This window comes from Rattus norvegicus, chromosome 13 (assembly GCF_021556685.1).
Source record: "Rattus norvegicus strain SHRSP/BbbUtx chromosome 13, alternate assembly SHRSP_T2T, whole genome shotgun sequence".
In the NCBI taxonomy this organism is placed as follows: Eukaryota; Metazoa; Chordata; class Mammalia; order Rodentia; family Muridae; genus Rattus; species Rattus norvegicus.
The window spans coordinates 17539454-17566906 of record NC_141546.1 but is presented as its reverse complement, the minus strand read 5'-3'; the positions used below and the strand labels follow the sequence as shown (position 1 = coordinate 17566906).

Sequence of the window (27453 nt, the reverse complement as noted above, 5' to 3'; positions counted from 1 at the left end):
CCTATGAGGTTGCATCCTTAGTTATCAAGAATATGCAAATCAAAATGACACTGAGATTCCACCTCATAACAAGCAAAATGGCTAAGTTAAAAAACTCAGTTGACAATACATGCTGGTGAGGATGTGAAGAAAGAGGAAGACTCCTCCATTTTTATTGGAATTGAAAGCTGGTACAACCAGTCTAGAAGTTGATATGGTGATTGCTCAAAAAATTGGAAATAGTTCTATTTGAGGACCTAGTTGTCCCACTATTGAGCATATACCCAAAAGATGACCCAAAATATAACAAAACACATCCTCCACTGTGTTTATAGCAGCGTTATATTTTTTTTAGTACTCAAGTATGAAATTTTCTTTTTTGGGGTATTTTTATATTTACATTTCAAATATTATCCCCTTTTCCCCACTTGCATACTCCTTCCCCACTTCCACTGCTTCTAGGAGGACACTCCCACCAACCAAGTCCCATCACAATGCCCTGGTATTCCCCTACAGTAGGAAAACAAGCCTTCACAGAACCAAGGACTTTTCCCCTTTTCATGCTAGACAATGAAATCCTCTGCTACATATGTAGCTGGAGTCATGGGTACCTCCAGATGTACTCGTTGGTTTTTAGTTTAGGCCCTGGGAGCTCTGATAGGGTTTGGTTAGTTGATACTATTCTTCTCCCTATAATGTTGAAAACCCCATCAAGTCCTTCAGACTTTTCTTTTTATTCCACTGGGGTCTCCTTGTTCGCTCCAGTGGTTAGCTGCAAGCAGCCTCCTTTGTATATGTAGGGCTCTGGCATAGTCTCTCATGGGACACACATATCTTTTACCTGTCAGCAAACACTTCTAGGCATCAGCAATAGTGACTGGGTTTGGTGGCTGCATATGGAATCAATCCTCAGGTTCGGCAGTATCTGGATCACCTTTTCTTCAGGTCCTGATGCACACATTGTCCCTGTATTTTCTCCCATGAGTATTTTGTTCTCGCTTCTAAGAAGGAATGAAGCATCTACATTTTGTTCTTCTTTCTTTTTGAGGTTCATATAATCTGTGAATTTTTTCTTTGGTATTCCAAGCATTTGGGCTTATCAGTGAGTACCTACCACCTGTGAACTTTTGTGATTAGATAACCTTATTCAGGAGGATATTTTACAGTTCCATTCATTTGTCTAAGAATTTCATGTCATCATTGTTTGTAACAGCTGAGTATTACTCCAAAGTGTTAATGTACAAAAATTTCTGTATCCATTCCCCTATTGAAGGACATCTGGATTCTTTCCAGCTTCTAGCTATTATAAATAAGGCTGCTATGAACATAGGGGAGCATGTGTCCTTGTTATATGTTAGAGTATTTTGGGGTTTTTTTGGGTGTATTCCCAGGAGTGATATAGCTGGGTCCTCAGGTATTACTATGACCAATTATCTGAGAAGCCACCAGACTGATTTCCAGGTTATACTAGGTTGCAATCCAACCAAAAGTGGAGGGAATATTCTTTTTTCTTCTCATTCTTGCCAGCATCTACTGTCACATGAGTTTTTGATCTTTGTCATTCTGACTGGTGGGAGGTGGTATCTCAGGGTTGCTGATTTGTCTTCAACTGATGACTAACATGCTGAACATTTATTTAGATGTTTGTAAGGCATTCAGTTGATAATTCCTCACTTGTAAATTATTTGTTTATATCTGTGTCCAATTTTTAATAGAATTTTTTGATTCTCTGGAGATTGCATTCTTGAGTTCTTTGTATACATAAGATATTTGTCCTCTTTTGGATATAAGATTGGTAAAGAACTTTTCCCAATTTTTTGGTTGTCATTTTGTCCTATTGGCATGGTCTTTTGCTTACAGAAACTGTGCATTGTTGATTCTTGGCATAAGCCATTGGTGTTTTGTTCTGGAAATTTTCCTCTGTGCCATTTATCTTGAGGCTCTTCCCCAGTACCTCTTCTATTAGTTTTAGGGTATCTGCTTTTCAGTGGACGTTTCTTATCCACTTGTACTAGAGCCTTGTTCAAGGAGATAAGAATGGGTTAATTTGCATTCTTCTACATGCTGACCTCCAGTTGAACCACACTATTTGTTGAAAATGATGTCTGTTTTCTTTTTTTCCCCACTTTTATTAAAATGGGTGCTTCTTATTTACATTTCAAATGTTATTTCCTTTCCAGTTTCCAGTCCATCAGCCCCCTAGCCCTTCCCCCACCCCTTCTATATGGGTGTTCCCCTCCCAATCCACTCCCCCATTACTGACTCCCCAACAATCCCCAGCCTTGGCAAGACCAAAGACTTCCCCTTCCAATGGTGCCCTTACAAGGTTTTTCATTGCTACCTATGTAGTTGGAGTCCAGGGTCAGTCTTTGGGTAACGGTTTAGTCCTTGGAATCTCTGGTGGTTGACATTGTTGTTCTTATGGGGCATCAAGCCTCTTCAGCTCTTTCAGACCTTTCTCTAATTCCTCCAAAGCGTTCCATTCTCAGTTCAGTGGTTTGCTGCTGTCATTCACCTCTGTATTTGACATGTTCTGGCTATGACTCTCAGGAGAGATCTATGTCTGGTTCCTGTCAGTCTGAACCTCTTAGCTTCATTCATCTTATGTAGTTTTGGTGGCTGTATATGTATGAGCCATATTTGGGTCAGGCTCTGAATGGCCTTTACTTCAGTCTCTGTTCTAAACTTTGCCTCCTTACTCACTTCTATGGGTATTTTTGTTCCCCTTTTAAAGGATGAGTGAGGCACCCATATTTTGGTCATCCTTCTTGAGTTTAATGTGGCCAGTGAAGCTTGGGTAATTTGAGAATTTGGGCTAATACCTACTTATCAATGAGTGCATATGATGTGTGTTTTTCTACAACTGGATTACCTCACTCAGAATGATATTTTCTAGTTCATTTCCATTTGCCTATGAATTTCATGATGTCATTGTTTCTTATAGCTGAGTTGTACTCCATTGTATAGATGTAACACATTCTGTTGAAGGGCATCTGGGATCTATCCAGCTTCTGCTTATTATAAATAAGACTGCTATGAACATAGTGGAGCATGTGTCTTTGTTGTATGTTGGAGCATCTTTTGCATATATGCCCAAGAGAGGTATAGCTGGGTCCTCAGGTAGTGCAATGTCTAATTTTTCTGAGGAACTTCCAGACTGATTTCCAGAATGGTTGTACCAATCTGCAATCCCACCAACAATGGAGGAGTATTCTTCTTTCTCCACATCCTCACCAGCATCTACTGTCACTTGAGTTTTTGATCGTAGCCATTCTGACTAGTGTAAGGTGGAATTTGTTTTGATTTGCATTTCACTGATGACTAAACATGTTGAACATTTCTTTAGGTGGTTCTCAGCCATTTGACATTCCTCAACTGTGAATTCATTCTTTAGCTCTGAACCCCATTTTTAATATGGTTATTTGTCTCCCTGCAGTCTAATTTCATGAGTTCTTTGTATAGTTTGGATATTAGCCCTCAATCAGTTGTCAGATTGATAAAGATCTTTTCCCAATCTGTTGGTTGCTGTTTTGTCCTAACAACAGTGTCCTTTGCCTTACAGAAGCTTTGTAGCTTTAGGAAATTCCATTTGTCTATTCTTGATCTTAGAGCATAAGCTGTTGGTGTTCTGTTTAAGAAACTTTCCCAGTGCCCATGTTTTCAATATTCTTCCCCACTTTTTCTTCTGTTAGTTTCAGGTATCTGGTTTGATGTGGAAGTCCTTGATCCACTTGACCTCAAACTTTGTACAGCGTGATAAGAATGGATTGATTTGCATTCTTCTACATGCTGACCTCCAGTTGTATTAGCACCATTTGTTGAAAATGTTATCTTTTTTTTTCCATTGGATGGTTTTGGCTCCTTTGTCAAAAGTTAAGTGACCATTGATGAGTGGGTTCTTTTCTGGGTCTTCAATTCTATTTCACTGGTCTATCTCAGTGCCTCTGTAATAATACCATAGTTTTTTTTTTTTTTTTTTTTTTTTTTTTTTTTTTTTTTTTTTTTTTTTTAACTATTGCTCTCTAACAAGGCTTGCGGTCAGAGATGGTGATTTCCCCCAGAAGTCCTTTTATTGTTGAGGATAAAACTATCCTGAATTTTTTGTTATTCTAGATGAATTTGCAAATTGTCCTGTCTAACTCTATGAAGAATTGTATAGGAGTTTTGATGGGGATTGCATTGTATCTGTAGATCACTTTTGGTAAAATGGCCATTTTTACTATGTTAATCCTGATGTTTCTTTTCAATAAATAGCTTAAGCTCCATCGTCAAAGTCAAGTCACCATGTGTATGGATTAAATTCTACTAATGAACTGTCTCTGTACCAATACCATGCAATTTTTATCATGACTGCTACTATAATGCAACTTGAGGTCAGAAATGGTGATTCCCTCAGTTCTTTTATTATTGAGAATAGTCTTCACTATCCTTGGTATTTTGCTTCTCCAAATGAGTTTGCAAATTTCTCTTTCTAATTCTATGAAGAATTGAATTGAAAATTTGATGGAAATTGCATTGAATTTGCTTTTGTCAAGATGCTCATTTTTGCTATATTAATCCTGCCAGTCAATTAGCATGGTAGATCTTTCCATCTTCTGAAATATTCTTCAGTTTCTTTCTTCAGATACTTAAAGTTCTTGTCATACAGATATTTCACTTCAAGGGTTAGAGTCACACCAAAGTATTTTATGTTATTTGTGACTATTATGAAGGGTGTCATTTCACTAATTTCTTTTGCAGCCTGTTTATCCTTTGAGTAGAGGAAGGCTACTGATTTGTTTGAGTTAATTTTATATCTTGCAACTTAGCTGAAGTTTATCAGCTGTATAAATTCTCTGGAAAAAATTTTGTGAACACATAAGTGTACAATCATGTCATATGCATATGGTGATATTTTGAGTTCTTCCTTTCCAATTTGTGTTCCTTTGAGTTCTTTTCGTTATCTAATGACTCTGGCTAGGATTGCAAGTACTACATTGAAAAGATAGGGAGAAAATGAGCACCCTTTTGTAGTACATGATTTTGGTGGGATTGCTTCAAGTAATCTCTATTTAGTTTGATGCTGGCTACTGGAGTGTTGTATATTCCTTTTACTATATTTAGTCATGGGCCTTGAATTCCTGAGGTTTCTAAGACTTTTTTTCATGCAAGGGTATTTAAGTTTGTCAAATGTGTTTTCTTCATTTAATGAAATGATCATGTGATTTTTTTCCTTAAGATTATTTATGTAGTGGAATATGTTGTCTGGATTTCCATATATTGAACCACACTTGCATCCTTAGGATGAAGACTAGTTACTTAATCATGGTGAATTTTGTGAGAATTCGGCTTGGGAGAGTCTTATTGAGTATTTTGGCATCAATATTAATGAGAGAACTAGATCCGAAGTACTCATAATTTGTAGGGTCTTTGTGTAGTTTAGTTTTAAGCATAATTGTGGCTTCAAAAAATTAATTGTGTAGTGTTCCTTCTACTTCTTTATTATGGGATAGTTTGAAGTGTATCAGTATTAGGTCTTCTTTGAAAATCTAATACAATTTTGAATAAACCCATCTGGGGTTGCTGGTCCTGTAGGTTGTTTTTTGGTTGAGAGACTTTTCTTGACTGCCTCTATGTCTTTAGGTATTATGGGAGTGTTTAGATGATTTATCTGATACTGATTTTACATTTGCAACTGGTATCTGTAAAGAAAATTGTCCATTTCTTCCAGATATTTGGTTTTGTTGAGTATAGACTTTTGTAATAGGATCTGATGATTTTTGAATTTACTCTATTTCTGTTGTTATGTCGCCCTTTTCATTTCTGAATTTTGTTAATTTGGATCCTATCTCTCTGCCCCCTTGGAAAGTCTTTCCAAGGTTTATCTTGTTGATTTTCTCAAATAACTAGCTCCCAGTTTTGTCGATTCTTTGTATACTTTGTTACTACTTGGTTGATATCAGCTCAGAGTTTCGTTATTACCTGCTGTCTACTCCTCTTGGGTGTATTTGGTTCTTTTTGTTCTTGAGATTTTAGGTGTCCTGTCAAGATGTAAGTGTATGCTCTCTCCACTTTCTTTTTGGAGGCACTCAGAACTATGAGTTTTCCTCTTAGCACTGCTTTCATTGTGGCTCATAATTGTGGTATGTTGTGCCTTCTTTTTCATTAAATTCTAAAAAGTCTTTAATTTTTTTTTCTTATTTTTCCTTGTCTAAGTTGTCATTGAGTAGAGTGTTGTACGATTCACATTCCTGGGTTTTTTTTTTTTTTTTTTTTTTGGTATTGAAGACCACCCTTAGTCAATAGTGATTTGATAGAATACATGGTATTAGTCTAATGTCCTTGTATATTTTGAGGCCAATTTTGTGACCAATTATATGGTCAATTTTGGAGAAAGTACCATAAAGTGCTGAGAAAAAAAAACTATATTGTTTTGTTTTAGGATGGAATGTTCAATAGATGTCTGCTAAATCCATTTGTTTCAAAACTTCTCTTAGTTTCCCTGCATCACTCTTTAGTTTCCACGACCTGTCCATTGATGAGAGTAGGATATAAGTCTCCTTCTATTATTTTGTGTGGTACAATGTATACTTTGAACTTTAGTAAACTTTCACTTATGAATCTGAGTGCCCTTCCATTTAGAACATATGTGTTCAGAATTGAAAGTTCACCCTGGTAGATTTTTCCTTTGGTGTGTGTGAAGTGTACTACCTTATCTTTTTTCATATATTTTGGTTGAAAGTAGGTTTTATTCAATATTATAAAGGCTACTCCAGCTTGTATCTTGGGACCATTTGCTTGGAAAAAAATTTTTCCCAGTCTTTTTCTCTGAGGTAGTGTCTTTCTTTGTTCCTGAGGTATGTTTCCTGTGTGTGGCAAAATGCCAGGTCCTCTTTACATATCCAGCCTGTTAGTCTATATCTTTTTTGGGGGGATCAAGTCCATTGATGTAAAGAGATATTAAGGAATAGTGATTGTTTCTACTGATTTCTGTTGTTAGATATGGAATTATGTTTGTGTGGCTCTCTTCTTTGGAGTTTGTTGAAAGAAGATTACTTTCTTGCTACTTTAGTGTATCGTTTTGCTCCTTTTCTTGGAGTTTTCCATATATTATTTTTTTGTTGGACTGCATTTGTGAAAAGATATTGTGTAAAATTGGTTTTGTCATAGAATATGTTGATTTCTCCAATTATTTTAATTGAGATTTTTGTTGGATATACCTCTGGTGGCATTTGTGTTCTCTTAGGGTCTGTATGGTATCTGCCCAGCATCTTCTAGATTTCATAGATTTTCTTGAGAAGTCTGCTATATTATATAAGTCTTCCTTCTTATGTTACTTGACCTTTGTCCCTTGCTGCTTTTAATATTCTTTTGTTGTTGTTGTTGCTGTTTTTGTTTTTGTTGGTGGTGGTGGTGGTGGTGGGTGGTGGTGGTGGTGGTGGTGGTGGTATTTGGTCTTTTAACTATTATGTGATTGGAGGAATTACTTTTCTGTGTCCAATCTCTTTGTTGTTCTGTAGGACACTTATATGTTCATGGGCATCGTTATTTAGGTTAGTGAAGCGTTCTTCTATAATTTTGTCGAAGTTATCTATTGTCCTTTTAAGGTGGGAATCTTCATTCTTTTCTATATCTATTATTCTTGGGTTTGGCCTTCTCATTGTTTCCTGGTTTTTTCCTGAATGTTTCCAGTTAGGACATATACATATATACATACATACATATATATATATATATATATAGTTTTTATCACCCATATATATATATATATATATATATATATATATATATATATTCTATTTTTTCAATTCTTTTTCTGGTATCTTCTGCACCTGAGAGTCTCTCTTCAATCTCTTATATTCTGTTAGTGATGTTTACGTCTATGACTCCTGATCTATTTTCTAGGTTTTCTATCTCCATGGTTCTCTCCCTTTTAGATTTCTTTAATGTCTCTACTTCCATTTTCAGATCCAGGATGGTTTTGTTCAATTTCTTCACTTGTAATTTTTAAGGGAATTTTTTCATTTGTTTTCTTTTTAAGGGCTTCTATTTGTTTACCTGTGTTCTCCTGTATTGCTTAAGGGAATTATTTATGGCCTTCTTAATGTTCTTTATCATCACCAGGAGATGTGATTTTAAATCTAAATCTTGTTTTTCTAGTGTGTGGGCTATCCAATATTTGTTGTGGTAGTAGAACTTGGTTCTGAGAGTGCTAAATTGTCTTGGTTTCTGTTGCTTAGGTTCTTGTTCTCACCTTTCGTCATCTGATTATCTCTGATGTTAGTTGGTTTTGCTTTCTCTGACTAGACATTCTCCCTCTTATGGGCCTGTGAGTCTGTGATCATAGAAATGAGTAGGCTCCTGGGAGAAAAGCTCTCTCCAGGGCAAGTTTTATGTCTGAGAGCTGTGGGACAGCCTCTGCTCTGGATGCTGATGGTGACAGGAATGGTCCTGTCCTAGGTCGCCCTGAGGCTCATTGTCACACACACTTCTGGCGCAACTTTCTTTAGAAAGTCAATGGATAGAAAATAGGGTCCCAGCTGTCAGGTGTGGGCTTAGGTGGGAGAACACTTCTGGTAGAACAGCTCCCTGTGGGAAAGATTTTTGGCCAAGTACTCTGGCACTTCCCAAGCTCTGACTGCTGATTACAGCCTTATTTATAATAGCCATAAGCTGGAAACAATTCAGTTGTCCCTCAGCAGAAGAATGGATACAGAAAAATGGGGTACATTTTGTAAACAGAATACCACTCAGCTATAAAAACAATTACTTCATGAAATTCTTAGGCAAATAGATGGAACTAGAAGGTATCATCCTGAGTGTGAAAATCCAGACAAAAAAAAGATAAATGATATATGTTCAGTGATAAGCGTATAATAGGAAAAATCTAATAATTTCCAGAATACAACCCAAAGACCATATGGAGTTTAGAAGGAAGGAAGACCATTGTACAGAGGCTTCATTACTCCAATAAGCAAGGAACAGGATAGGTGTAGGAGGTAGATGGTGTTGGGGAGGGAGAGAGAGCGGTTGTAAATAAAGGAGCAATATTAGGTACTGAAGTGGATAGGAAAGAGGTACAGATGGTAATGAAATCAAATAAATATATGTAGCAGTGGGGGATGAGAAACTGGGGATAGACACTGTAAGATCTCAGAAGTCAGGGAAGTGTGAGACCCCCAGGATCTGACAAGAATGGCTTTAGGCAAAATGTTCAGGGAAGGAGTGACAGAACTTATAGAGACCACTTCCAGTAGATAGGCATGGTCCCTTTGGATGGATGGGGTACCCCCACTCATCTCAAAGTTTTTAACCCAGAAATGTTCCTGACCAAAGGAAAGAAAGGGACAAAAAATGAAGCAGAATCTGAAGGAAGAGCCATCTGGGCAATGCCCAACCTGGGGATTTATCCTTTCTTCAGACACCAAACCTTGACTCTATTGCTGTTGTCATGTGGAACTTGCTGCCAGGAACCTGGTGTTGCTGGTCTTGGGGAAGTTCTGTCAGCACCTAATGAACACAGATGTGGGTGCTTTGAGGAAACCATTTTTAAGTATCTGACAATGGAAGATTCTGTAATTTCCCTGGATTCAAGCTATATGTGGAAAGTATAACAAAAATCTGAAGTAGACAAATTTAGGGAACTACTGAGCAACCCACATCTCTACTTTGTTTGAGACATAAATGAAATTTTCTAAACAAAAAGTTAACAATTCTCATAGTTGGTGTTTCTTTTCAACTTAACACAGTCTAGAATCACATGGGAAGTAGATCTCAGAAAAGATCTAAGAGGAATTAATTTAATCAGGATAATTAATGTAAGAAAGTCTGCTTACTCATGTCACAGGCCTAGCTTTCACTCCTCCCTCCCTCTATCCCCCACTCTTTCTCTTTGTGTATGTGTTTCTTTTTATTTTTCTCTGTCTCTTCTTTTCTCTATGTGTTTGTATACATAGATGTATTTGTATATATTTGTGTGTGGGCACACACACACACAGTGAGAGAGAGAGAGGGAGAGAGAGAGAGAGAGAGAGAGAGAGAGATGTTTAGAAGGAGTGCACTTAATTCATTTATTCCTTACACTCCTTTTTTTTTTTAAACTCGAGGCTGTAATATTATCAGCTGCATAACGATCCTTCCACTGGGGGCTGGGGATTTAGCTCAGTGGTAGAGCGCTTACCTAGGAAGCGCAAGGCCCTGGGTTCGGTCCCCAGCTCCGAAAAAAAGAACCAAAAGAAAAAAAAAATCCTTCCACTGTCAATTCCCTGCAGGATGTGGGTAACTTGGGACTGAGTACCTAATAAGACCTTTTCTCTTAGTATGCTTCTGTTCAGAATATTCTATAAGAGTAACAATTAAAGAAACTGAGACAACAAACTAAGGCCCTCATCTGCATTTACCATGTACACATATTGCTCTCTAAATAATGTGCTTAGTAACTCAGAACTCTGTTTCAAGATGTAAAAATATATATATATCTTAGCCTCTAATAATCAACAACTTCCAAGAAGTATTCTGTTTTAGGTGGTTTTTATTCAAATATAGTCCTTGTTTTATCGAGGTATGGAAATGAGGAGGATGATCAACCTAAGAATTGTTTTGAACACATTCACAGTAAAGCTTACTCTGTTGACTGAGTGAAATTTAAGCGTGATGTCCCCATTCATCATGTTGTGTCTGTGAATCATATGGATTCCATGATTCTTTAATTAAATGAATCATGGAAATGTATGTGCAAAATGAACAAATATTTATTAAATTCAAACCTATTAATCAAAGCGAAAATCTACATGCAGAGTTCTCCTTAGTAAGCAGCCCATCCTCTTCGTTTCCTTGAAATGGGGAGCCAAACAGGAAATGGATCTTTGATAAAACTTTTGCCCAACCAGCCTGCAGACTTGCTCAAACATATACCCAAAACTTTTAGTTTTGTTTTATTTTTAATAAGTTTGTGGGGACAAGAAAGGTGGCGTCTTATTTAAAAATATTCGCTGCTCTTACCTACAACATGAGTTTGGTTCCCAGCCTCTAGATAGTGGCTCACAAACATTTCCAATAGACCTAATATCTTCTTCTAAACAGCACATGCACTTAGTCTGTGGGTTGTCCATATATGTAAATGCAAGTATTATGCCCAGTCACATAAAATATATAAATAAGTTCAATCTTTCTCTAGCTGCTTGCTTCCCTGTGTGTGTGTGTGTGTGTGTGTGTGTGTGTGTGTGTGTGTGTGTGTGTGTGTCTATTTGTGCCTTATCTCACCTGGTCTACCTGACACCCCCTAAGCACAAACCATAGTCTCCCCTTCCACACACAGTCACACTTTTACATAGATAGGTGAAAGAAGTGATCATGAAACAGAAATAACTGACCAAAGTGAAGGCATAAAAGTGCACTGGAGGGATAGGAACTAACCGATCGTAGAAAGAGGAAAGTGATTCACAGAACAGCCACAGTAGATGATAAACACTGCAGTTCTCCTTAAATAAGTTAGGGATAAATTATAGGTCTGGTATTGAAGAGGTAAACATGTTTACACACCATGGAACAGTGATTCATTTTAATAACCCTAAAGTTCAGGCTTCTCTGACAGCAAACACTTTCACCAGTACAGACCATGCTGAGACAAATTAGCTGACAGAAACTTTTCCCAGCATCCTAAACCAGCTTTGTGCAGATAGTGTGACTAGTTTAAGGAGACTGGCTGAGGCTCTGCCTAAACAATTTGTGTAAGACAAAGCCACACTTGCTACTGGAGAGGATGGTGATGAGAAAGTTCCAAATCATGATGAAATTTCTAAGAATGAGGCAAAATGAATGGAAGCAACTTGCCAAAGTTACAGGAGATTCTATTTTTATATCATGACTGCTTTTTTTTTATGGATCTGATAAAATCTAGATCTTTAATATCTTTAAGCACAAGACCCCTGGGATACTGCAGCACTTTTCAGTTTTTGCTCATTCCTAATTTATAATTACAGCAAATTAAGCTAAGGAAGCCTGGGGATAAAGTTAGGAAAAGTTTAATATTTTTAAAAAAAAATTAAAAAAACAAGTTACTTTGGTATTTTCATGACTTATACATCTCTTCTGTTTCTTGAGGGGCGACAATTTATTATCTTGGCAACAGACTGGAATTGGGAGGGGGATATCCATAGCACCACTTTGGCAACACTTCAATTTGATGTAACCAAATTATGACACTAGAACCTAGATCAGAGATGGTATATTCAGCTTCCATCATCTCCAAGTTTAGAAACTTCAATTGTGTCACCTTCATATATTTTAGGAACAGTCCACTGAACTAGATTTCTGCTCCATTACTCAAATAGCCCTGCATTCTGTCTCTCCTTACATTCCCTCTCTCAACTCCCTCTCTCCTCCCCTCCCGTACTTGATCATACCTTACCTATTGTCCCACCCTATAGTCTCTTTCTTCCCAGAAGACTGTATTTTCCTCTTCAGGGACATCCATGTGTCACTCTAGTTCCAAATCTAACCCCTCTGTATCTACAGATTATACCTTGGTTTTCATAAAATTAAGAGTTAACATCATATATAATGCAATCATACTATATTCATCTTACTGGTCTATGTTAGCTTATTCAGGATAATCACTTGTAGTTATTTGTTTTTCCTTTCAATTTTCATGATATCATTTTTTTAAACATCAGAATACTTTATTGTGTAAACAAACAACATTTTATCTCTTCTGTTGAGAAATAGCTATATTGTTTTTAATTTCTGTTTGTTAAAAAAACATAAATTAACACACTTGAATAGACCTTTTATTGGGATGAAACATCCTTTAGGTATATGATTACAGTAGTATAGCTGTATTTTGAGGTAAATCAAGTCCCATTTTTTTGACAAACTGCCAAGCAGATTTTCATACTGTCTGTTAAAGTTTGCACAACTACCAGCATTACTGTAGTATTTCTCTAATTCCACTTCCTTACCAGCATGAGCTGTCATTTGTGTTACTGATCTTAGCTATTCTCACAGGTGTAAGATTAAATCACAAAGCAGTTTTTATTCATACTTTCCTGATGGCTAAGGATATTGAGTTTCAAATAAATCACTTGAGTCAATTGACTTTTCTATATTAAGAGCTCAGTTTGGATCTCAACCATATTTTTATTGGAATATTTATTGATATTTTGACCTCTACTCTTGAATTCTTTACATATTTTGGACATTAAACCTCTATCAGATGGGGAATTGGGTAAAATTATTTTCTCTTACATCTGTGGGATGCTGCTTTGTACAAATGATACATTTGCCTTACCAGAGCTTTTCAGTGTCATGATTTAAAATGCATTAATTACTGATCTTAGTGCAAGTGCAAATAGTGTTCTGTTCAGGAAGTCTTCTACTGTGCCAATGAGTTCAGTGATATACCCCACATTCTTTTTATATGATTCCATGTATCAAGTTTTATGTTAAGATATTTTATAAATTTGGAGCTAAATTTTATGCGGAATATTATATATTTATCTACTTGGATTTTTTCCATATATCTGTTTGCTTAGACCTGCACCATTTTTTGGAGATTCTTATTTCTAGTGTGTTTTTTTTTCAAAACTCATGTAGTCATAGGTGTTTGGACTTATGTTTAGGTATTCAATTCAATTCCATTAACCAACTCTTCAGTTTATATACCAATACAATATTTTTTAATAGTTATAGCCTTGTAGTAAAACTTAAAATTAAGATTAGTGATACCTCCAGCAGTTCTTTTATTGTTGAACATAATTTTTCCAATCCTGGATTTATATATATTTGAGAATTTCCCTTTCAAGATCTCAAGAGAATTTTCTTGGAAGTTTGATGGGCAGTGAATCTGTAGGTAACTTTTGGTAAGATATACATTTTTACTATGTTATCCTACCAATATATGAGCATGTCATTCTTTCTCCCTTCTTGTATCTTGTTTAACTTGCTTCTCCCAACACAAGGCTTTCACATGCTTAGAGTTATGTCAAGATATGTTTGAATTATTTGAGAATATTGTGAAAATTGTTTTTCCCCAGAATACTTTCTTAGTTTTCTGAGTTGCATATAGATATGGTACTATTTTTTGAGAGTTTGTTTAGCATCATATATTGCTTTGTGAAATGTGTTTCTGACTTGTAAGTGTTTAATGTTGGAACTTTTATGACCACTTATATAAAGCATCATACCTCCTGCACATTAAGATACTTTGATATATCTCTTTCTATTTTCTATCTCCTTGTTTTTCTTAGTTCATCTTATTGCTCTACCTATTCTTTAAATACAATACTGAAGGTGTGGAGAGAGTGAAAACCTTGCTTTCTTCCTGATTTTAGTGGAACTGGTTTGAGGTTTTTGTTCTTGTTTTTTTTTTTTTTTCCTGTTTAACTGGATGTTGGCTATAGGTTTGTTGCAATTGCTTTGTTATGTTGGGGTATTATCTTTATATACATAATTTCTCCAGAAGTTCTACAAAGAAAGGGTGTTGGCCTGTATCAATGTCTTTGATGAATCTAAAGACATGATCATGTGGCATGGGTCTGTACATTTTTTTATATAATAAATTACATTTCACTGCTAAAATCAAGTGTCATTGGCACAGGAAGATACTCTGCAAACTACCAAAAGAGAATCAAAAACTCCAAGCTAGGCACTAAATGGGATGTTGCCATCAAATGCCTCCCTTCAGGTGTTGAGGTTTCCACTTTTGCTATGTATTTAATGCTAAATATTAGCTTCCAAAGCCTGGCTGCCACAAGGAGAAGAGAATCTGCAGCTACAATGTGACCTTGCTCCCTAATTTAAAACTCTTGGTTAAATAAAATGCCAGTGGACAATGAGTAGGGAAAATAAACATGGAAATAGTTCAGAATTTCTGGGATTGGAGTCTGAGGAGAACCAGGTGGGGAGAGGGAGAGAGAGAGAGAGAGAGAGAGAGAGAGAGAGAGAGAGAGAGAGAGAGAGAGAGAAGGAAAAATAGCCGGAGACACAATGGCATAAGAAATGGTGTAAGGGCTCCTGAATAACCGAAGAAAGATACCCTCTACTCAAATATTGTGTAAAATGCAAAAAGCGTTTTATTCTGCAGAAGTCCAGCATGATAGGTTCTCTCATTACCAAGACCAAGAGACAAGCAACTGACCTTGGTGATAACTTTAAAGCACACTATGGGATTCTGGGGGGGCATTTTACTACTGGGATCTGGTGACTGAGAAATTTGCTAGGGATGTATGGAAACTGCTGCTGAGGAAGTCAGGAGAAGGTGGACTTTATTTTACTTCATCATTGAGGATATTCCATTACTGGGGCATGGGGGCTATAAATTATTGTTGACCCATTGCCCTTGCTTCAGGACAATGGGCTGGCCAGCTTCTGATGACATGACAGTTTCATTTACCTAATGCCTGGTATTTTGTTTTTGTTTTGTTTTGTTTTGTTTTGTTTTGTCTCCTAGTAACTGCCCGTGCCTGGTCTTGCTCAGGCTTCCCTGAACTTTCCTTGACTTGCTATAGGACTTGATCAGCCCTATGTCCAGGAGGTCCCACTCATGAAAACAGGGAGAATGATAAGGATGTAATCAAGCAAGAGGTTTAATGATCCAGCATGCTGGGGTGGCCCTGTAATAAGAACAAAGGAGACCTGAGTAACAAAAGCACACACTTTTTAGACACTTGTGAAGGACAGCCTTTGGTAACAGAATGGATTGGTCCTTGATGGTGCACATTGAGTTTGACATTCCTCAGTGGTAAGATATCCTTGGCACGTGTATGAGCGACTTAAAAGGACAGTGCCCTCTTCATGTTTAGCTAATTTCCTGGAGCAGGGTGTTATTCTAAATTCTTTGGACAGAGTGTAAACTGGTGAAAGCCCTTAGGGTCCTCATAATCTACCCATTTTCTATTAGGTGAGTCTCCTAATAGATCTTATGCTCCAGTAAGAACTAGGGTCCTTCAATACCTAGGACCTAGGCTGAATCTCCTAGACTGCAAGTTTGATTCCTGTCACAGAGTCAACCTGTCTTATAGCAAACCAAATGGAACACATAATATATCTTGGTGTTTTTGATAGGAAAATGTACACAATATCATTAATCTGTCCAACTCTAGTGCTGAATAAGACTTAAGTCCTTGATTGAGATAAAATATTTTCTACAACATTCAGGGCTTAGAGACATCCCCCAAAACATAACCCAGAGAAGAGGAAGTAGCAAGAGTATGTGAGCCATAGAGGATGGAGGGCATCAAGAAAATAAGACCCTGTAAATCAGCTGGTTAAACCTCATGAATGCACAGAGATTGAAGAACTGCAGAGTTTTTGCCAGGTCCCATGAATATGTAATATGGCTTTCAGGCTTTGGTTTTGTTTTGTTTTGTTTTGTTTTGCTTTGCTTTGTTTTGTTTGGAGACCTTGAATATGTGAAAGAGTAGATCTTGGATTACTGTTGTTAGCATTCTGTTTAAGTTCCACCCTTCAGTTACCTGGCAAGAGCCAGGTATGCCTGACACTAAAAAGGGCCGGCTTACCACCTCCTCTCTCTTTTGGTCTTGCTCTAGCTCTCTTATTCTTCCCTTCTTCCTCTTTGTCTTTTCTCTCCTGATACTCCTCTGCCCTTTCCTTCACATGCTCAAGGCAGGTCTTTAGTCCTCTCCTCTTCTACTTCTCTCTCTCTCTCTCTCTCTCTCTCTCTCTCTCTCTTCCCTCTCCTTTGTCTCATCCTCTCATTAAATCTTTCCACATGGAACCATGTTGGCCTGGTGTGCTTTGTCTGAACTTGAGCTGAGATTTCTACCCAAACAGTTGTATATTTTCATGGGTTCTTTTTTTATGTTGGTTTATGTTGTTAAACTTATATGTGATTGTTTTTGTTTTACTCTATCATATCTTTAGGTATGTTTTTTTTATCTCTTAGAAGCTTGTTCTTTTCTAATAAGAGACAGAAAGGGGTTAAATCTAGTCACTGGAAGAAGTAGAGGGAAAGAAAACTACAATCTGGTTATATTATATGAGAAAGGAATATATATTTTTAACAAAAAGGACAATTTATAAATAAATGAATACAACTGAAACATTTTTTAAAATATTTTTTTTCTGCTGATTCAAGTTTCCTTCAAAGCTTTCTTCATTCTCTAGTGACTGCTGCTGACCAGCAGAATCACTTTTACTGGTGACCTCACTAGACTTGGAGTGATTGATCCTTCTTTCTCTTTCTATTTATTCTAGTTTCTTCAAACTTATTTTTAGGAGTGCTATAGCCTGTCTACAGGATCCTTTTCTACCTTCTCAAATCCATCTTGAAGGGCACCTCCCTCTTGATGCATAATTAGGATGATGCTTCATCTCACTGTATGATCATCTTGGTTTCTATAAAAAATCAAGCTGAGTATGTTTTCTCGAGAAATCAAGTTATTATCACCCCTCTATGATGTCTGCTTTAGCCCCTGACTCCAGGCTCATTCTGCTTTGTGTTCCTGTCTTACCTTCATTCAGTAATGAAAATTGATATGGAAGACTTAGACAAATGCAACTTTTTCTCCCCAAATTTCTTTAGATCATGATGATTCATGACAAAAATAGTAAAACTAACTAGAACAGTGGGCAACATCAACCCAAGAACAGAGCTCTCACCCAACAACAATAAGACCACAATCGGGGTCCGGGATTTTGCTCAGTGGTAGAGCGCTTGCCTAGCAAGCGCAAGGCCCTGGGTTCGGTCCCCAGCTCTGAAAAAAAAAAAAAAAAAGACTACAATCTATGCCAAAAACACTTCAAAGGTCGAAAGTTCAGATGTCTCAATCTCAGTGTAAAACCACAAGTATGAATAATCAGAAGTCAGTAACCTTATTACCATAGGACCTGTGAAAAGTAGTTTACTTGAAGAAGACAATGAACTTAAAATAGAACTTACACATATATTATAGTATCGTATAAAGCTTATGAACAAATACTTTAACAAAGACCACAAAAACACAAAATTAAATGAAATAATAGAAAAAAAACATTTAAAAAATGAAAGTAGAATTGAACAAGAAAACAATCTCATTTTTAAAAAATGGAAAGAAAATTATCCATAAAATTATAATAGTCATGCACCAAAAAAAGGGACAATAATAATACTTCCTACAACATGATAATCTAAACAATTTAAGATGTTTAAAGCAACAAGGAAAATGTCCAAGTATAATGTAAAGTTAGGATTATTAGAATGGATTCTGATTTTCAATGGAGACTCTGAAAACCAGAAAGGCCTGAATAATTTACTCTATATACTCTTAGAGATCTCAGATGTCAGCATAGATCCCTACAATCGATCTAAACTATAAAATGAAAACACCATACAATGAAAAAATTCCACAATAAAAAAAAATAACCAACCAAATTCTGTGACTAAATCTAGCTCTAAGAAAGCCCCCTAAGGAGAGCTAGTGTGAATAAAAACTAAAATGATTCACAGAGGAATATAAGAACTAACTAATCCAAAAAAAGGAAATCAAAAGTGGCTACAGGGAATTCACACCAAAACAACAAAGGATAGGAGCCTGCTCACTAATAACTCTCTATATCAATAGTTTCAAAAAATGCAAGTAAATGGATGAAGATTTAAGAATCCATATCTATTTTAAAGGTTAAAATAGACTTAAAACTAAAAACAATCAAAAAAGATATGGAAAGTTACTACATATACATTGAAAGAAAAATCTACCATGAAATTATTATAGTTCTAAATATTTGTCCACTGAAAACTTATGTCCAAATTCATAAATGGAGTTTTACTATAGCAAATATCTCATGCAGACCCTTACACAGTGAACATGTATAACCTTAGTTTCCACTCCCAAAAATAAGCATGTCATCCTGACCAAAACTAAACAGAAAAAAAAATGTTGTAGTTAAATATCTTAATCAAATTGGACTAATAAAGTGAAAGAATGATCCTCCCTAACACTTTAGAATATATTTTCTTCATTAAAGCTTTCTCTAAAAGTGAACCATATACAAAGAGACCAAGAAAGTCTGTTATCAACTCTGTATAAATTAATACAGATAATAAAATTTAAATAACACACTGCATTGCAGCTGATTACTATGTGATAAAGGTGGACAATAAAACAACAGAAACAGGAGAATGTATACGAACTCATAGAAATCAAACAATGCATTACAGAATGAAAATTGAGTTAAGACAAAAGAGAAAGAAAATAAGTCTTTTTTAAATGAATTGAACAAGAATGAAAGCATAACATACCTGCAATTATTAGACAAGAAACAATATTAATTGTCAAGAGAGACCTCTATTAATGAATTAATGTCATAGTAGAAAGTTCAGGAAAGCTAGAAGAAATTAAAATCAAGAATACTATATGAAAAGAAATAATCAAATTCATGGGTGAAATCAATGAATAAGAAAAAAATAACATTAGTTTATGGAATCAATAAAATGGAAAGTTGAGAAACAGGACTGATAAATTCTCAAATTATTCAAAAGACAAAAACAGAGAGGTAGGGAGGGGAATCCAAATTAACAATATTACTGAAGGGATCTTCCACATCATCTGCAAGACTCAGCAGGGGGCTTATATTGAGGGAGCCCAGGAGGGTCCAACACTGCCGTATGAATTTTCCATGTCTGAACTTGCTGAATTGGGGCAAAGAATTCCTTTCTTAGGTGATTGGGATGGGCAAGAAAAAAAATAGACTTAAGAAAGCTAGCTTGATCATTTATAATCTACTTTCTATATGGTTCAAGCTTTAATTGAAGTGCTTACTGGGACCTTCTGAAACCCTGGATGAACTGATATCATTGCAAATCAGCAGTCACTCATAAAGGTGTCCTGGAAACAAATCTCTCAAAACATCAACAGGGGACAAATGATTTTTCAGGGGGATGGAACAGCGGGTCATCTCAACATCCTGTGGTCGGGGTGGTGGGGATGTTGTCAGATCCGAAATATTGGAGTTTCATTCTCTTAATATGAATTTGCTAACCAAATTATTAGTTCTGTAAAGATATTTGTCCGGATTGAGCAAGGTGTTCAGATCCACTAGGAATGAATTTTTGCTCCTTAGTTGAGCAGGTAGACTTGTCTTTATATGAATTAGTTTGATCAAAATTAAATGTTAATAAATTCTTGTTCATGTCATATGAAATGTGGCATGATGAATATTACAGATTCTGTAAGGAAGAAGATTTACTGCCTGTTTAGGTGAAATTTTGACTAGAGAAATTATGATGTCTAAGCCAGTTCTCTTTTATAGGGATTAGCAAATCCTGCTATCTATCCTCTTTGTTCTTTTTAAAATTTTCTTTCCTATCTTTAACCAATATCTTCAAGGTGTCTTCCTTTATCATATTTGATCCATATTAGCTTGGAAGGGGTACAAAGCCTTTTATTCCTTTCCTATTAACACAAATATAGACCCCTTCTCCCAAAATAGTATGTCCTCAGTCTAGCAACCCATAATTGATTTATTCAATTTAGCAGCCTCCTTTTTCTTTAGACCTGCTCTACAGTGACCTCTTTCCCAGAGGATTAGTCATTAATACCACCAGACTTATAAACACCTTCATTTTAATAATTAAGAACTCAAAACAATTAACACCAGTTTTTAAAATTAAAAATTTTTGTTGAGATAGATTTTCTTTCTATCTCTGAATTATTGTGTACTGCATTTGAGATCAACAGCATGAATTTACTTATTGTTTCATGTATATTTAAACATACTTAAACAATTACCATGATTTCTCCCTTTTCTCCCTAATACAATTAAAGCAGTTTTCCCTTCTACAGAAATTAATGTGTGTTTAAAACCATTTAAAGCTAATTTTACTTAAAAACATTTAAATCAATTGCCATTATTTCTCACTCCATTCTCAAAAATAAAGCAATTTTTATTTAGTCTTTCCTTCTAACAGGAATTATTGTCTGTAGATATAAAACAATATCCCTTTTCTTTTGTATGACTTGAACTAACATCCTTCCCTATGTATTTAACTTTAATTAAACTCCCTTTGGTTTTCTGCATGAGCCTGTTTTTAGGATAAATACTGATCAATATCTGCTAGCAATTAAAGAATTTCCCCCAAACCCCATATTTGATGAACCCTGACATGTACATACCACTGATTTCTTAAATTTTCATTAATTTTACTTTTCCCATTTTATATAGGCCTCTCTTTGAATAAATTGCTTCATTTTCTATCAGGGGCTGTGAGCAACTATGGAGTAACCTTTCTGCCTCAGTATAGAAGTATTGTGTATTCATGTGCAGGTGTATATGTGTGCTGGTGTATGTGTTTTCAGTTGGAAGCAGAAGGACAACCTCAGGTGTTATATTTTAGGCATGTTCCCTCCCGCTTTCTCCTCCCCTTCCCTTTTCCTTTCCCTCTCCACACCCAAGCCTGTCCTTAAAACAGTTTTTTCTAACAGGCCTGGAACTCATTAAGGAATGGATGATGACAGGGCAACAACTCTCAGGTATTGCATCTTCCTTCCTCTGCTTCCCTGGAACTGGGATTACAAGTACCACAGAACAAATAGCTTTTTTAATGTGGGTTTTGGAGACCATATTGCTCCTGAGCCATCATCTTTGGTCCATCATTTTCAGATACCAGAGTATTCTTCAGCAGTACACAATTCCAAATTTAATTTCTACAAGATATATCTGCAAAGAAGAAATGTTCCTGCCTGTAAGTTTTGGAAAAGGGACAAAAATCTACTCTCCAGGGTCACTGATAGGACAGGGATGAATATGATTCAATTACACATTAAATTATCCTAATGTTTTTCTATGCTTTATTCAAAGTGAATTCTTACTTTTCAGTATATTAAATTTTTTCAAGCCCAGTGTAAAAGTGGCATTTAATGTAAAACCTTATTTCTAGTCAATTCTGTTCTTATGCTTCCAATAGACTCCACGTAAAAATTAAAAGACAGTATTTATGATAGTAGAAAATAACTTATCTCAAAGCCGAACACTTGGGGACTAGAGGCAGAAGCTTCTGAATTTAAAGTCATGTTCAGTTATAGAGAATATTCAAAGCTAGTTTCAGCAAAATGAATACGTGGGTAGAAAAACAAAAGAATCAGCTAATAGAAGGTAAAAAGGAAGCTGAAATGGTGGTAGGGAGGAATTGGGTCCCTGAAAATGTGAATGAGAATTCCCAGAAAGAAGCTATATCTGCAGAAATTAATTTACGGAGTTTGAGTACTGTGGAGAGGTTGGAATGTTACTAGTCTATCAAATACGTTACTTCCCTTCTCCTGATCTAATTATAGCTCTGCAACACAGCTACTCCACTCCCATCTGTTTGTCAGAAATAACAACTTGCAACTGATAGATAAAACTTCTTTTATTTGCTTTCTCCATTTCATTCTTTATTCACTTTTCATCCTTATCACGGCCTCCCCTTCCCCTGATGATCCCTCACACAATCCCTCTCCCACCTTTGTTCCTCTTTCGAGAAGGTGACTTTCCTCACTGGTTATTTCCCCAAAGTACATTAAAAAATGGTCAACTTTGTTAGTCATCAGGAAAATGCAGATAAAATCGACACTGAGATTTCATATTACACCTATCAGAATGCATAAAAGCCTTTTAAATACATTAACCAAGCAGACCACTAGCATTCACTAACCCAAAATTTAAGGATATCAGTATATAAAATTTGAAGCCTCTAGAAAACCTGCCCCAATCTTGCTGAACTTACCACTCTTATGTGCCTACCTTTGTGTTTTTTACTTCACTGATTTTGCATTCTTTGTTCTGTAAAGTTATAAACCTTCATGAAACTGCTTCCATATTGGAACATCAAATTTGAGGTTAACCTACATCTGTATTCCAGGGTCATAGACACTCAAAATTGCTCTGAAATCAGATAGTTCTCATTTGAATTTTTAGGAGAACTATGGGATGGTTTGTTTGTTTTGCATCAGTAGGAGGAAGAAAGTTTTCCAGGACAATTTTTCTGCTAATGAACGTCCTGCCAAGTGTATTTAGTGGCAAAGCATCTGTATGAAAGTTCAGGGATTTTCCATGTCTGGAAAACTTCATGAATTTCTCTGGCATAGTTATATCTTGGAGAAGAATGAAAAAACAATTTCATAAAACCTGCACTTTCTTCTCCAAAATAAAACACTCCTCAAACCTTGAAAACCATGAGCCCTCCCCTTGTAGAGTCATTTTTTTTTATGGTCTGTTAGACAGATTCCCCAATTTTTGTAGGTAAGGAAAGCTCTTTGAATGAGTCTGAAATCAGGATCTGAGTATTAATGTTAAAGACACAAAAACAATTATTGAAGTGCACAATACTCAAAAATCCTAAAGTCTAAATCCTGAATATCAAATCTGTTAGATTATTATTGGTAGATTAAGAAGATTTAAATGATAGAAAGATACATGATTCTGATCTTTAAGCATGACCTTTTGAATGATAGAAACTAGGTAAGTGGTTCAGATCAGACTTAAGCCACATGGATGGATGAGCCATATGTTCCATATAAAGTAGGTGAATGAATAAATGCCCACACCATGAATGTGAATGAGGAAAAAATATTTGCAGGAACAAGGTGGCTATAACCTTTATGAGTGGAAATTACTACCATAGTTTGCAAGGGCTGCTGGGAAGTATATATTTTACACCTGGAAACTCTCAAAAATAGCAAACATCTTAATATGAAAAGAATAGCTACAAAAATTATTTAAAAGGTAGTTGGCAGCTTTCATAAATAGAGCTTGTCTGAGAAAATTTTTAATTATTGTTGAAAATGTTAAGGCTGTAATAAAGCTGGAAATAATATATATGCATATAGTATATTACATTTGTACTTTGTAATAATGTATAAGGTCTTGAAACATTTTAAGGGCCATGCAACTATTATATTTATGATATAATGAAAAGCATATAAATGTAATACATAAACATATAAAGTAACTAGATTCTCAACACTTGAACTTGCAGTAGAACAGCAACTATCTAAAGTATAGTGCAATATAATATAAAATATTATATTGCCTGTGTAGATGCATAAATACAGAATTTGTTTATGTTTTTAAAATACTAATTGTACTTTTATTTATTTACTTATGTCTATATGTATAGGTCAATGAGGAATTGCTGTAGCACTAGTGTGGTGACAGCACAACTTGCTGATGTCTGTTTTCTCCTTCTACCATGTGATTCTTAGAGACCAAGCTTAGCTTAACACCTTTGATCATAAGTGCCTTTATGCTCAGTACCTTCCCAATGGTTTCTAAAGAGAAATTTTTAAAGTACCTTTCATAAATTTAGAGATGAAAAAGATGACATCTTTTCATTTACTGAAGAATATTTAGAAGTTCTAAAAATGCATTTTAAAAAAAATTAATGAAAGAAAAACACATCATTTGTCTGTGAGGGAGATTGAGATGGGTGATGAAGAGGAGTGCAGAGCAAGAGGGAGAAAGAAATAATTTGCCACAGAATTTTTTTATAGAGGAAACCTTAAGTATCAGTCCTCATTTTGCACCCCGGTATCATGATCCATCTAGGAGAAGCTAAAGACTAGCTGGTCATCTTCCTGAGATGATTCTGCCTTGCATTTAAATTTATGATAAATGTGTTCCTTCATTAAAAACCCTGAAGAATTTAATTTTAGGAATGATTTTTGCTATTAATATGCTTTTCTAGTACTATTTAATATGTATAACAATCACTAGGTGTTACTCTATTCTTTTGAGATTTCTGTAGAACAACCTAGGTGTACTATCTTGTAGTGATTATATATAGACAAACAGATGATCCCTAATTCTTTATGATGATCCTATAGGAATTCCTATAATTATATTAGTAATTATGAAGCTTTTATAATAAAACTTCTATAAAATATTTTCTGATATCAAAGCTGCAATGAGAATTTTGAAAATCTTCAAGTGACACTAGTTAATTGCTTCTGAGCAATTAACATACAGGCATCTACTAAGCAAAAAAACATTCTAAGAGGCTGTAAAACCATGAACTAAAGGTCATAGAAAGGGGACTGACATTTTATTAAAGGTACAAAGACAAAGATAAAATATTAACTGGGTATATCTTTACAAAATTTCAATAATAACTTAGTCAAAATTGTTATTTTTAACTCTCCATGAACCTGTAGAGCTGATGACATATGAATGTTCCATCAGATAATTACTCCTAATATATTGGAATGTAAATAATCTCTTTTGTAAACTTGAATTTATGTGTAAACTTGTGAAAAACTTTTTACTATATGATCATAGTAAATGAATAAAAAGTGCTGAGCACACAAAGAAGAGACAACACTTTTTCCCTTTTTCCTTACATACCCTTTTCACCCTTTTGTCTTGGAGATCTTTCATAGAAAATTTTTTAGAACTTAGAAATAAATGCTAAAATCTATCTTAAAAATATCCTCATTGGCAGAAGAAACACCCATTCAGAGGCCTGCCCCAAATGTGACCCATACATATACAGCCACCAAACTAGATAAGATGGATGAAGCCAAGAAATGCAGGGCGACAGAAACCGGATGTCGATCTCTCTGAGAGACACATCCAGAATACAGCAAATACATAGGCAAATGCCAGCAGCAAACAACTGAACTGAGAACGGGACCCCCGTTGAAGGAATCAGAGAAAGGACTGGAAGAGCTTGAAGGGACTTGGGACCCCATATGAACAACAATGTCAACCAACCAGAGCTTCCAGGGACTAAGCCACTACCCAAAGAGTATACGTGGACTGACTCTGGACTCCAACTGCACAGGTAGCAATGAAGCAATGAATAGCCTAGTAAGAGCACCAGTAGAAGGGGAAGCCCTTGGTCCTGCCAAGACTGAACCCCCAGCGATCGTGATTGTTGGGGGAAGGGTGGTAATGGGGGGGATGGGGAGGGGAAGCCCACATAGAAGGGGAAGGGTCGGGGTCGGGGGATGTTGGCCAGGGAACCGGGAAGGGGAATTACAATATAATGTAAATAAGAAATACTCAAGTTAATAAAGATTTTAAAAAAAAAGGCCTCATTTCTTCCTACAGTTTCAACTAGCAAGTTAGAATATAGATCCATCCTGTCTTGCAGAGATAGAACAAAGACAATTCTACTTAATCCCCTGCTGTTTTATGATGAGGTGATTAACGGTTTATCTTATAAGAGGAACACAGAAGGTATATCAGTTTACTTAGTCAAAATGATTTAGACTTAAGATAGGTAAATGTTATACTGTAAAAGAGCAACCCTAAATATCTTGTAGAACCAATCCCCTTCCCCCATGGCTCTTCCCCCTCTGTTGTCCAAAGAACTAAAGAAGAAATAAGAACTACCAAGGACAGCCCCTAACTCTTTTTCATCCAATAAGATCTCTTGTTTACTGAATATAGGCTTTTGTAGTAAGATCTGATGATTTTTTGAATTTCCTCTGAATCTGTAGTTATGTCTCCCTTTTCATTTCTGATTTTGTTAATTTAGATACACTCTCTGTGTCCTCTCGTTAGTCTGGCTAAGGGTTTATCTATCTTGTTGATTTTCTCAAAGAACCAAGTTTTGGTTCTCTTGATTCTTTCTATGGTCCTTTTTGTTTCTACTTGGTTGATTTCAACTCTGAGTTTGATTATTTCCTGCCTTCTACACCTCCTGGGTGTGTTTGCTTCTTTTTGTTCTAGAGATTTTAGGTGTGCTGTCAATCTGCTGACATATGCTCTTTCCTGTTTCTTTCTGCAGGCACTCAGCGCTGTGAGTTTTCCTCTTAGCACAGCTTTCATTGTGTACCATAAGTTTGGGTATGTTGTACCTTCATTTTCATTAAATTCTAAAAAAGTCTATAATTTCTTTCTTTATTTCTTTCTTGACCAGGTTATCATTGAGTAGAGCATTGTTCAATTTCCACGTATATTTGGGCATTCTTCCCTTATTGTTAGTGAAGACCAGCTTTAGGCCGTGGTGGTCCGATAGCAAGCATGGGATTATTTCTATCTTTCTGTACCTGTTGAGGCCCGTTTTTTGACCAATTATATGGTCAGTTTTGGAGAAAGTACCATGAGGAGCTGAGAAGAAGGTATATCCTTTTGCTTTAGGGTAGAATGTTCTATAAATATCTGTTAAGTCCATTTGGCTCATGACTTCTCTTAGTCTGTCTATGTCTCTGTTTAATTTCTGTTTCCATGATCTGTCCATTGATGAGAGTGGGGTGTTGAAATCTCCCACTATTATTGTGTGAGGTACAATGTGTGTTTTGAGCTTTAGTAAGGTTTCTTTTACATATGTTGGTGCCCTTGTATTTGGGGAATAGATATTTAGGATTGAGAGTTTATCTTGGTGGATTTTTCCTTTGATGAATATGAAGTGTCCTTCCTTATCTTTATTGATGAATTTTAGTTGAAAATTTATTTTATTTGATATTAGAATGGATACTCCAGCTTGCTTCTTCTGACCATTTGCTTGGAGAGTTGTTTTCCAGCCTTTCACTCTGAGGTAGTGTCTGTCTTTGTCTCTGAAGTGTGTTTCCTGTAGGC

The 27453-nt window shown here is 35.9% G+C and overlaps 1 pseudogene; it reads left to right on the top strand.

Moving 5' to 3' along the window:
* The first annotated feature begins 11301 nt into the window (after positions 1 to 11301).
* Positions 11302 to 11775, top strand: Btf3-ps3 (basic transcription factor 3, pseudogene 3; annotated as a pseudogene).
* Positions 11776 to 27453: the final 15678 nt, after the last annotated feature.